Raw genomic sequence first — 13133 nt, forward strand, 5'->3', positions numbered from 1 at the left:
TAAGGCGTGGTTCTGAGGAGGGGAAGGACATGGTCAGATTTCCTTTCACAGGATCAAGGTTGGTTTGTGGTTGATGGAATGAATGGTCAAGAGAGGCTCAAAACTAGCTGTGGGGAGAACAATTCCAGAGAGAGAAGATAAGGGTCTATTGGGTAAGATCAGAAATCGGTGCCTTGTGGAGAAACTGAGGCAGTAAAACTCACCTGCCTTGTAAATGACCTGAGGAAGAGGCACATATAAGGTAATAATGAGGGGAGCCTGAGTGGCTCAGTCAGTTAAGGGTCTGCCTTTGGCTCAGGTCATGATCTGGGGGTTTTGCAATCAAGCCCCACATGGGGCTACCTGCTCAGTGGGGAGCTGACTTCTCCCTCTGCCTCTGCCCTTGTTTGTGCTCTCTGTCTCTCAAATAAATAAGTAAAATCTTAAAAAAAAAAAAAGAAAAAAAAGAAAGAAAAAAGACTTAATAATGAGAGGATAGTTTCAATGTGGGGATAGTAGGGATAGTATGACCACACACTTCTGAGGTGTTCCCATGTTTGTGGGAACAACTAGACCATCTCAGTGGTGCTCTAGAGACTTCTAACAGGCCGAGAGTCCTCATGACATTAATTTTCAGAACTGAGGTATTGAGTTTAGCCGATCGCCACCCATCAATGTATAGAAGTGAGGGGGAAATTAAGTTATTCGGCATATAAAATTCTGAGCAAACAGTTTAAACTGTGCAATACAGTGACATATTTTATGGGTGGTTTTGATGTTGCATTCACTCACTCTCAGACTGGTTTTTCAATAATTTATTTTTCCAGACACTAATATCTCTGCCAGAACCATAACACAATGAATGAAATTAGACAGGCTATAAAAATGTATATTTAGTAGGGGATTGGAAAAAGGGGAGCTCACTTCCTTTCTATGTATTGAAGTGGTTTAGCTGAAAAAGTGTAGTTTGGTATCCACACAAAGAAAACCTGATAGAGAAAAATCCCAAATGAAATATTAATGGCGCGTTTGCCAGCCAGAGGGTACGCACACAGTTTGCTCCCAACTTCTGTGAAGGCAGAATTAACATTTGTAGCCAATTCACAAACTCTGTCTTCCAGGTTAAACGATTTGTTCTCATGTAACTAGGATGTCTTCCAAAAAGGTTTGAAAGAGACTCTATCCCGAGAGGTAGGAGATCCAAGAAAGAACAAAATGAGATATTTCTCCCATGAATATCTTTAGAGAGAAGAAACCAACAGCATTTGCTGGTAAGTTGGTCTAAAATGGGATTGTGTCCTGAAGCCCCTGTGCCAGGCCGAAGACCCCTCGATGCTATCGAGAAGAACAGGAGGCCCAAGAAGAAAGCTCCAGAGAGATTAGGGCGTTGCATTTTTTTTTTTTTTTTAAAGATTTTATTTATTTATTTGACAGACAGAGATCACGAGTAGGCAGAGAGGCAGGCAGAGAGAGATGGAGAAGCAGGCTCCCCGCTGAGCAGAAAGCCCGATGCAGGACTCGATTCCAGGACCCTGGGATCATGATCTGAGCCGAAGGCAGAGGCTTTAACCCACTGAGCCACCCAGGCGCCCGAGGACGTTGCATTTTTAAGAGAATTCCGGCTGTTAGGAACATATCGGAGTAGCAGTCAAGTAGTCTTTGGAACCATTGATTAGAAATCAAAGTCTCCAAAAATCTGTCTCCGTTTGCTCTTTTCCTTCCATCTGATTCCTCTGGTTGGACCCCAGGGAGCCACGCAGTAAGATGACGCTGAAGGGAACTGGCCTTGCTGGGTCTGAGCCCTTTGATTCTGTGGCCCAGCTCCTGCCCCCACCCCACTCAGATTACAGCCTCTGTAGCCTGCATTGTCCAGATAAAGGGGCAGTGGCTCCCTTCTGAAGGCCTCCTCCTGTTTCTGCCTTCAGCCCGCCCCTGTGGGGTTTCTTGAGTCAAACTGTTGGAAACCAGGGAGCCCTGTGGGGTCCTTTGCAGGCAGGGACCACTTGGATCTCCCCACCCCTGAGATTTCTGTTTCGCTTTGTGTGTCTTCTGGGGAGGGTGTGACTCTGCTCTCTGGAGAGAATCCTGGGAGACAGGACAGAGGGAGGGGCCTTCGTTTCTAAGAAGGGTCTTACATACCAGGAATGCTCAGGTTCTTTATTTTTATTTTTTAAAATTCTTTTAAGATTTTACTTACTTGACAGAGTTCAAGCACAAGTAGGGGGAGCAACAGAGGGAGAGGGAGAAGCAGACTTCCGGCCAAGCAGGGAGCCTGACTCGGGGCTTGATCCTAGGACTCTGGGATCATGACCCAAGCTGAAGGCAGATGCTTAACCACCTGAGCCTCCCAGATTTGTTCGTTCTTTCTTTCTTTCTTTCTTTCTTTCTTTCTTTCTTTCTTTCTTCCTCTCTTTCTTCCTTTCTTTCTTTCTTTACCAATTTAACCCAGCCATTTCACAATCTTACATTTCTAAACAAAGGTTTGTTGAGTGGATAAAGTTGAAGTTAAGGACGTCGCCTGATTACAAATGGCGGTGGTCTTTAGATCTTAGTATTAACTATTCAGTGTGCTTTTGTGTCAGGCACTGTTCAAAAATCTTTACATCTATTTAGACGTTTAATCCTTATGGTGACCCATGAGGTGATGTATTTTTTTTTCCTTGTGTCACAGATGAGGAAATACACAGAGAGAAGTTAAACGCCTTGCTTGGTGTCACACAACTAGTAGGAGGCAGAGCTGAGTTTGAGTCCAAGGTCCTGCCCCCAGAGCAGGACCCATTTGCCCTGTAGTGTGAACAAGCATAAAACTAGAAGCCACTGACTGCTGGGGAGGGCTGCTTTTTCAGTTGTTTTCTCCTTTTTCAGTTAGTAATATTTCTTGATTCTCTGACAAATCTAAGAACCTTTTCTATTTTGCCCTTGCTACTCCCATTCGTGGTGTGGCAGCTTTAGTCTCCGGGACTTGGAAGGTGGTGGCTGAAGGTAGAAAGGGAGAGAGAGAGGAAAAGGCAGGAGGCCAAATTTCACTGTCTATTCAGAGGTCCCAAAGCTGAGTGCACATCAGGATGACCCGGAGGGCTGCTTACAACGTAGATGGTTGACCTCCCAAGTTGCTCCTTCAGGAAGCCTGGCGGGTGGTGGGAGGAGGGAGGTGCGCTGAGAATTTGCACTTCTAAGTACCCAGGTGATGCTGATGCTGCTGGTGTGGGACCCACACTTTGAGAGCCACTGGTCTAGGAACCTGCTTGAGTTGGTCCTCTTAAACTAGACTACATAGGCTGTGGGGAAAAGCTCTGGGCAGGTGCCCTTCCAGAAGCTACTGTTTCTTTTTTTTTTTTTCTTTCTTTCTTTTTTTTTTTTTTTTTTTTGCCTTTCCAGGCTTTTCAGATCTTTTTGCACATTTTGAACTGAGATCTGGGCCCACTGGCATGATTCAGAGCCATTTGTTGACCTGTCTTAATGTCAGGACTGAGCAGGGGACCAAATACTTACAAAACTATTTTCAGTGCTGTTTTATCCCCCCATGACTTCCATGCAGGATGTTGTAGAATGAATGAAATAGAGGGGAGGATGAATGAAATGGAGCCATTCAGAGAGTGTATGTTTAAATCTCCGTCATAGCTTTTCCTTATCTCAGCACACCTAAGCCTGACCCCTGCAGAGGACTAAGTCAAGGCTTACTGGCCAGTTAATTTCTGGTGCTAATAAGACAGTAACCACTTTGAGTTCCAGACATTAGGGAACCTGTAATGGGAGCTGTATCTTTTGACAAATGTCCCTCACGGAGGCTTCACTGCTATCTACGTGCACCATGTGTGGGAGCCAAGTGCTGGTCACAGCTTGCAATCTATGTGTCCAGGAACCATCCTTCCTTCTATCCCATCTTAGTCCTGAATTTCCCCTGTGGATGGGCCTGTGGGCTTATGCAGATCCCAGTGGAGATATGAAAGTCATTTTTTCTAAGAAAGTCAGGATATACATTGCTCCCCAAGAGCAATGATGGTGGTGGTGGTGGTGGAAGGTGAAAGACAAAAATGAACACTTCAAGTTTGCAAAATAGATACCTTCTCTTGTAGCAAAAGGGCTCCAGGACAGTGGAAGGTGCAATTGCAAAGATGTAATGTTGGTCTTCAGGTCCCTTCTGCCACTTCTTTCTAGCTGCCCCTCTCCACTCTCTACCTCTCCATTTTTCACTCTTATTTTGGGTCTCTTTTTCACAGGTTCTTCCTGATTCCCTTCAAGGGGTAGTTAATGAAGCTTAACTTCTTACAAGGGCTTTTGCATTCTACAGGGAACTTTGGAACACAGAAAAACAGCACTGTCCCATAGAGCATTGGAGGAAAACTTTCTGTGATAGGTAATAACTACCATACTGGGTGGCATAGCAGACAAGCCTTCGTGACCTAAAAGAATGAATCTAAACAAGTGGCATGGCTGATGGTGAGGTTGGTGTTTTGCGATGACAGTACCTGCGATCATATCTTAGGTGATTATCAACGTGTTAGACCAGCTCTTCATGGGAGACCGAAATGTCAAACTATTCCCAGTATAAGGCTAAAATAAGTTCTAAACTATAACAGAAGAGAGTGAAACAGAGAGGTTTTATTTCAATTTCCATGTTGGCCTACTCTCTTGGCACAGAGGAGAGAAATGGGAATTGAAAGCAGAGAAGTCGGGAAAAAAATGGAGGCATGGTAGTCTTGTGTGGTGACAGCATGAGCCCTGGCTTGGCTCTAACGAAATGTATTGGAGAGGAATAAAAGAGAAAGCCAGGCAGATAAGATGGTGTTAATTAATGGGGCCTGAGTAATTGAGGCTGAATATTAGGCTTAACTTACGGAATTTCCATAGGCAAGAGGGAGCTACTGCTGTGTTTTCAGCCATGGGATGACAAGATGAAAACAGGGTTTTAGAAAATTAATTAGGAAGTGGTAGTCAGGGTGGGCTGAAGATGTACAGACTGGAGTCAGAGAAGCAGAGGGTTTCTGCAGTCCTCTCCACACCATGGGAATAAGAAGGATCTCAAGACTGGGGGGACAGGGTAGGGGGGTGCGGGGAGGGAGCAGCAGGAGAGAAGCCTCCTCTGTCTGCAGCACGTCACTCTCTGACTGCTCACTCCTCCTATGGCCCTTGGTCCCTGGGATGTCTCAGCCTCTGCTTCTCCTGTCTCTTCTGCTCTCCCTCCCCTTTGACCTCTTTTGCCAGCTCCCTTTCTTTGACTCATAACTAATGTAGGTATTCCCCATGGTTCTTTTACTGGTCTTCTTTCATTCCATATTCTCTTGGCTGCAGCCAAAATACATTAATCCCAATGCCTAAACACTTACCCCAAATGTCTCTCTTCATCCTGATGTCCATCCAGCTCTTCTTTCCCATATTTCCAACTGCTTCTTGAACATTCCCGCCTGAGAATATCACCAGTGCTTCAAAATTCATGCTTACAACAGGGCACATCACTGCTAACATCCAAACATGTCTCCACCTCAGATTTCCCTTCTTTTGCTGATGGAAACAAGACCCACTTAGCTACAGAGGCTCAGAATCTCAGAGCCCTATCCAAAGTAACTTCCCTCTTCTTTGCTCTGAGGCCATAGATGAAAATTGCTTGGCTACCTTTCCTTCAGGCTCATGAGTCCTCTTTGCTAGCTTTATCCTCCATGGTTCTGTCTAGACAACGCTCTAATTCATCCTTAGTGCTTCTCCCTTGATTGACACTGCTGCTCATCACAGCCCTGCTCTGCTCCAGAACACACCTACAATGTATGATCCCAGGGCAACATTTTCAGAGGCCATGAGTCTCCTGCCCTTTTCCTCTGCTGCACCGAAGTTTGACCACTACCTCTGCTGCATTCATGTCCCAGATCTCCACGCAGCCATGCCTTTGCCTCAGGACGTTTCCTGAGCATGGAATTCCCATTTCTCTCCCACAATGTCCACTTACACAAACCCTTTTAAATCCACTTCAAGTCTTAATTTGTCCATAAAGATTTCCCAGCTGTCTGCAACACAGGAACTTTCTGTGAACCACACGACATTTGTATTTTTCAGCTTTCTGCCCTTAGTACACTTGTGTTCGCATGGCAGTTTCTCTTTTGGATCGTAAATTTCTCAAGGACCAGCATGGTGTCTTAATGATTTCGGTTTCTCTTGCAGCAACTAAGACACCTTGGGCACAGTGGACACTACATAAATCAATGAATCCAAATAATAGTACAAAAGGAAATTTGACAAAGTATCATAAAAATGTAAAGAATCAAAGAAACTGCAGGGTCAGGAGACAACTGGTGCCATTGAGGAGAGGTGGTCCTATTTGAGGTAGCTAGCTGTAGCAACTTTTAACTCTAGTTCAGTGATTAGGTAATCCATGAAGACACAGCTATAATTGGCATTAGGTTAAAAAAAAAAAAAATACTTCTAGTTATAATCTTTGATACTACTCTGTATAATGACTCCAAAGATCACCTTTATCCTTTGCCATATGTAGCTTGCAGGAATTCTGCTATTTCTATAATAAACCAAAACAGAAGATTCTACTTTATTCTTTCAAGACTTTTTGTTTGTTTGTTTTGTTTCATGTAGGAGGGAATAATGTTGGCATAAGTGGGCTTATTTCAAACGTGCGAGTTGAACAGTAATTTGCTTTCCTTCATCCTGATGTTCTCTCCCACTGCTCCAGCTGAATGGAGCTGGAGAAATTTACAGCCTACATCAGTCCTACGTCTGGTTTATGTATCAGTAATGCTCTCTGACTGTATAGGCAAGCAAAGGCAGAGATCATACGCCACAGCTTTGCAAGGTCCTACATAATTTTCAAATCTTCCTGTGTTTTTGGTGATGATCTGGCAATCCAAACAATTTGGTTTAAAAACTGTCCGAGGTCATCTTACCCCTGTCTGTATTATATAATGGCAACCAAGAAACTGAATTACTAATGTTATAAAGGCCATCAAGATATGAATGCAAATACAAGGCATCTATTTTTATATACCAGTGGTTTCTGGAATTTACAAAATTATAAGTCTTGGTGTTCTGGACAGAATTACTACCTTATTCTTAGCAGAGCCCTCTTAAAATAAAGCATCACACCAAATGCAACTAAATAACAAGGTGGATGATTTTAAAGCATGCTGACAATCATTATCTAAGTAATAAAACCTTTTTCCGAAGGTAAAGTAATACTTCCTCAATTTACCGTGTTTCCTAATCCATTAGGATTTGCAAGTAGAATATTATTTACGATTCAATCTTGGAGGATAGACACACATTTTGTCCTAAATCTCCTTGGAGTGTGAGGACTACTGCAGACCCCTGAAAAAAGAATGTAGACTGACAATACTTTTCAGAAATTTTGTCACTTCAGGATGAGATAATGATGGGCGCTATCAGGAGAGAATAAATAGAAACAGATCAGTTTCCATTGGATAAGAATCAAAGCCAAACATGAGGCTTAATGGACCCAAAGCCCCACATGTTTTAAGGATCAAGCATATGTTATTATTGCCCTTGTTATAAGTAAGGACAATTCTCTCTCTTCTAATGTTTTTATTTCATGAGAAGAATCCATAAAATACCAAGTGAGGTTTCGTAAATGACCACACAGCAATCCTTAAAATGAGTTGAAGAGATGGGTGAGAAAGAGGTAGAGCTGGAAAAGCAGATATGAGAGAGGACATGAGACATAGAAACAACTGAGTGGAAGAATATTCTGGAAGAAAAGATATCTGTAGCGCATGCTCAGCTCAGTTCCGTTTTGTCATAATAATATGAAATTGCTCCTATAGATCCCCATGTTCAGTCTTGTGCTGAGGTAGAAATCTTTCTGAGCACAGGTGGCAGGAAAAGAAAATTTGACATTCTAAGAGAAGATTGAAATCCTGAGTATAACAAATACATCATACAGAATGAACACTGCTTTATGTATGTAGAGAAATCCTTGAAACTCAAAACAAAAGCAAAGAAGGGAGTGGATTTGGGTAAGAAAAGGGAGGGAAGGCAGGTCCATGCACAGGGAAAGAAATGAGTTAGGGGTTAGAAGCTCTCAGTTCTTGTCTGGGCCCTGCTCCTCCGTTCTGTTTACACTGGTTAAATCATATGACCTCAGAGCGCCGCCATTTCTTCATTGTAAAAGAAAAAACTAGATGTTCTCCTCCCTGGCCCCAAAGAGAAATAAATGACCACTCCCCTCATGTTTCCTGCATGGGCAAGTGTTAATACCTTATAAATTAGAAACTTGGTTGCCATTCTTGAGCTTTTTCTTTCCCTCAACCCCCCAAATTCCATAGGATAGAATCTTGACCATTTTATTTCCTCTGTAGCTATCAAAAAAGCTACATAAAATCTCTTTCCCTTGATTCCACAGTAATCTTAGCCCCTGAGATGGCTTCCCTGGAATACTACAGTCATCTGCAATGCATCTCCCCAAACCTTCTCTTTCCTCCTGCCAGACCATTCTCCCCACACTGCAGCCGGAAGGATGCTTTAAAGCACAAATGATAATTTTCACTTCCCTTATTAAAATGTTTCCTTGAACTCACATTGCTTTTAGGAAAATCTCAGTATCTACTGCTCTGCTCTTTCTGCTCCATTCATTCTGGTTTCTTCTCAGTTCCTTTCTCCCTCCTCCAGCCTGAGCCCATCTCCTCCCTAAACCTGGAGTGCTCTTCACCACACCTCCTCCCCTGCCATCCCGGAGCCCTTAACTGACACGACCTTAGGAGAGCCTCCTTTGATCACCGTCAAGGCCAGCCACCTTCTGAGATGCTTCCACGTCCCATCCTATCACATCTGTAGTTATTTCTTTCAAGACAGATGTTATGGGTTGATGGTTGTCTCCAGAAAATTATGACCGTGTCCTAATCCTGCCAAGGTGAGCTTATTTGTAACAAGAGTCTTGGCAGATGTGCTTATGTTAAAAATGAGATTTTTAACATGAAATTGGGGTTCCCCTAAATCCAATAACAGGTGTCCTTATAAGAGAAAGGCAGAGGAAGATTTGAGCCACAGCCATAGAGATGAAGGTCATGTTAAGACAGAGGCAGAGATTGGAGTTAATGCCTCCCCAACCCAAGGATCCCCAGGACCACCAGAAGCTGGAAGAAGCAGGGAAAGATTCTTCTCTGGAGTTTTCAGGGAGACTACAGGCTTGTGAACCTCTTGATTTTTGGACTTCTGGCTCCAAAACAGTGAGAGAAGACCTTTCTGTTGTTTTAAGCCACTAAATGTGGTAATTCTTTACAGTGGCCCTGGTGCCTCAGGGAAGATCATTCTTCCCTGCTAGGCTGTAAGCACCAAGACCCAAGAACTAAGCCTGCTTCTTGTTGAGCCTGCCGCATAACAGTCCACTTGTGAACGGCGAGCCAACTCGATGGCTAATTCTCGGCTATGTGTGGACACACCTGAGGTCAAGGGTAAGGTTTGTTAAGTGGAGAGATGGTTCTCCAGACATTCCAGGCATAGCAGCTGGTGCTGGCCTCTCATCATGGTACCTCACCATTCATGCTACATTGATATCACTTCTCAACTGTAATTTAAGCTCCTTTACTATAAAGAGCCTGGTTTTATTCTTCTCTGGGTTAGCTACAAGGCTTCTGTTTTTGCTTGGTAATTAATTAATGTTTGATAGCAGACAATTGACTTTCATGAACTGTTTTCTGAAGTTAAAGTCAATTTCTGTGAAGAGTCATAGGTATTGGGATAGGTCATTTAAAAAAAAATTACTGATACTTGGGAGACAGGCTATTTGATAAGCCCGCATGGATTTGTAACAGAAATTGACCTCTGTGCCAACAGAGATGCCCACAGAATAACCTAGAGTTTGCCCTATAGTGGAGGTTACAACTAAATATAATCTTCCTTCAATGAATGGCATACAACATCATTAGTGTTTGGGTAGAATTTGACTTATGAAGCACTTGCACATCTTTTTCTTTAGTAAGCCATTTCACAAATTACTTGAGACAATAGTGATAATTATTTGAGATAAAAAATTAAAATGAATGGATCAAAAATTCCAAGGAAATTTTACATTACACATATATCTCCAAATTTATTTGGTTGCTGAGTTTAGTGAGTGGGAGTGGGAGTGGGAGTGGGAGTGTTGATAGTGAGAGACAACCATTTTTGCTACCTTGACAGTTCAAACTGTAGAATGAATAAATTCAGACTGAGAACAGTAAGTGACTTTCTCCAGGTCACACACTCGTTAAGTGGCAGTCTCAGGATTGGAAGGATTCTTCCAATCTCCATACTTAGTTTTATCATTTATTCCTACTGGCCCATGCAACTCTATTTTGCTCATGAGGATATAAACCCAGAGAGGCAATTCATGGCACGGCAATTTAGAGGGCAATAAAGTTAGGAAAACAAAGTACAGAGTGTAAATGGTCTTTGAAGATCAACTTGGTCCTGGGTTTATGTTTCTGTGAAAGTCTAAGCAACGCTGAAACCATTACAATAGATTGGACTCTTGGTCTTTCTCCTAATTTCATCCTGACCTACGTTGTTTTTATCTGTTTTGCTTCCCATGGATCCTCCTAAAATCTTATTTTGAGAAAAGATCTAGCCCCTAAAATACACAAAACAAAACAACACACAATGACATGATCTGAATATCACATATCCAATCCCTTATTTCAAAGGTAAAGATACACCACTCTGGTTCAGAGTGAGGTCTAGACCTCAGTGGTGTGAACTCTCCCAGACCTGGCTACATGGTCTACCAGGCCTCTTCTCCCCCTTATGCCTGAAAGGAATGGGGTCCCATGGTCAAATGGCAATTGCTTCTTGCTAATCCCACCCCATAGTCTAGAAGCATTAAACCTGCCTGGGAAGGACCATGTCACAGTGGACAGTGAACTCTGCAATTTCATGTTCAGTTGTGTCTTCCCCCAAAAAATAGGTAGTGAGGCATATAGAAGGATGTTCAGGGCTCTCCCATTGCCCTAAGTCAGGCCTTTCTTTTGAAGTATGGAGTGGACCCTATTTCCTTAGTAAAGCCACCTTCCAATCAAGAATACTTCAACCTGGGCTTCTTTCTGCCCCCTGGTTTATCTCTAAAGCCAGCTCGTTTTAGACCTCCACCAAGACATCAGGGGAAAGAGAGTAGACTCTTCCCCACGCTTCCTTGTTCCAAGGGATTGATTTGCAGCTACCTTGGAGGAAAGATAAATTTGGCGTTGAACACGGCAACTGAAAGAAGACTACAGTTTGTCTCCCTCAGTTCTGAGAAAAATTTAGGTAAGCCACTTGCATGCCCGCTTGCTTGGATTTTAGCTAACATGCTCCAGCTCTTCTGAGAAATGCTAGGAGGACCTTAATGAGTTCACATGGGCTCGTTTGGACAGCCGTAGAGCTATTGTTGGGTGAACTATGTCTTGACCCTTTTGAAATTATTTGGATTCTCTCAGTGAAAGACTCCACTAATTATCAAAATTTCAGACTGAATAAGAGCTAAAAACTCATTATGAATTTATGAGAATATTCTGCACTATTTCTGTTATTGGAATTGAAGCATGCTGGTTGTAAACACATAAAGAATGTCTGTTTTCTCCAGTGATAAGCAATAGGAAGGCAAGCACAGGGACAATATACCTTTTGGTACTGAGAATGCTTTCTATGAAATCCCTTATTTATTAGCAAATCTATATTGGAGCTAGGTTTCTTTTTAATCTCTTATTGAACTCCCTCCATCTTTGTCTAACCCTCCTGAAGACCTTCACCAGAATTGATCCTTTGCCAAAGTTTCGAAATTACTGGATTGGATAGTGAATGAGAGAGAAATCCCCAGAAACGAATGATCAAAGAACACACTGGAAAGGTCTGCTCCATGGCATAGAGTGGAAGAAAGTTTTCTTCTCTGTTCTCCTATCAGAGAGCCAGTGTGCTTTTCCTCCTGCCTGCCTCTCCAAGGAGGGACAACTGTTCTTAAACAAGATCTAACATTTACTTGAAACCAATAGTTTCCAGTAAAGAGTCTTTAGGATAAATGCAGGCTTACTAGTAAATATTGGTTTAATCTTCAGGGAAAATTAAAAGCTTGTGGTCTGGGACTGACGGCAGAAGGCAGATGCATGAGGACTGGGGACCAAAGGGTTGGTAAAATCTCCAAATAATGTCCTATTTTCCAGCTCCAGGCAAAAGAACTAGCCATACCCATTCATTTTCTCTTAAAGGAAAGAATTCTCCCAAACCTGGGAGCACTGAGTACAATTCAATCAGTCTTTTTCAATGCTTTGCTTAGTAGTGCTATATATTAAGCTCTGCTCATAACTTACCCACCCAAGGGCCTGGTAGAATAGAAATCATGGTAATTTGTGCTACTTTTTGTGGAGACTGTGTCTTATAAACTGAGCATAATAGCATGTTGTGTGACTCCGTTTATTGCCCAATTATAGTTCACGTGGGCATGTTTAGCTGAATCGTGTTAGTTGCTTTCTTTCACATAACAGTTTTGCTGGAACTTTCCAAAGACCTTTTTGCTGATCACAACTTAGTAATTGTGCCTGTCTTATTCAATTGACTTGTCATAAATGCAAGACTTATCTCATTTCCCATCAGTTCTTGGTTTCTTCTGCTGTTGCTTCTTTTCTCCTCTTTCTTTTTCTGTATGACATTCAGTTCTTCTGAAAAAGTGCAAAATTGGAGGCCAGCGAGCCCTCAGCTCTGTCATCTGTATATGTTTTGAAATGGAATTCACCCTGATGCACCAGCAGTTAGCTCTAAAAGACCTCATTCTGTTTTCTTCTCTCCCCGATCTCAGAGGAGACCATCAAAACACCCCAAAAAGGAGCACACAGATGTGCCATCTATGGTAGGAGGCATTGTTCCACCCGCCACTCACCCAGAAGAGGTTTTCTCTACCCATTTGTCAAAAAGGTCTTGTGGTCAGCAAAATGTGTGAGACAACAAATCCTTCATAGGGAAGGATTTAATTATCACAGTTGGTGGTTGCATTCATGGTCTTTTCATCCTCTGTGAAAGATTCCACAAGCAAAATGGGTTAAATTTCATAATGTGGCCAGAAAAAAAAAAAGGCCATGAAACAATGCCAGGCAGAAATGCCCTTAGTAGAAAGAGCCTATTCCTTGTAGGAGGCCTGAGGGTTTCTGCACATCTTAAAGGCTCTGTGTTGGTGGGCCGTCTGATGCCAGGGAACT

This window comes from Lutra lutra, chromosome 11 (assembly GCF_902655055.1).
Source record: "Lutra lutra chromosome 11, mLutLut1.2, whole genome shotgun sequence".
Lineage (NCBI taxonomy): Eukaryota > Metazoa > Chordata > Mammalia > Carnivora > Mustelidae > Lutra > Lutra lutra.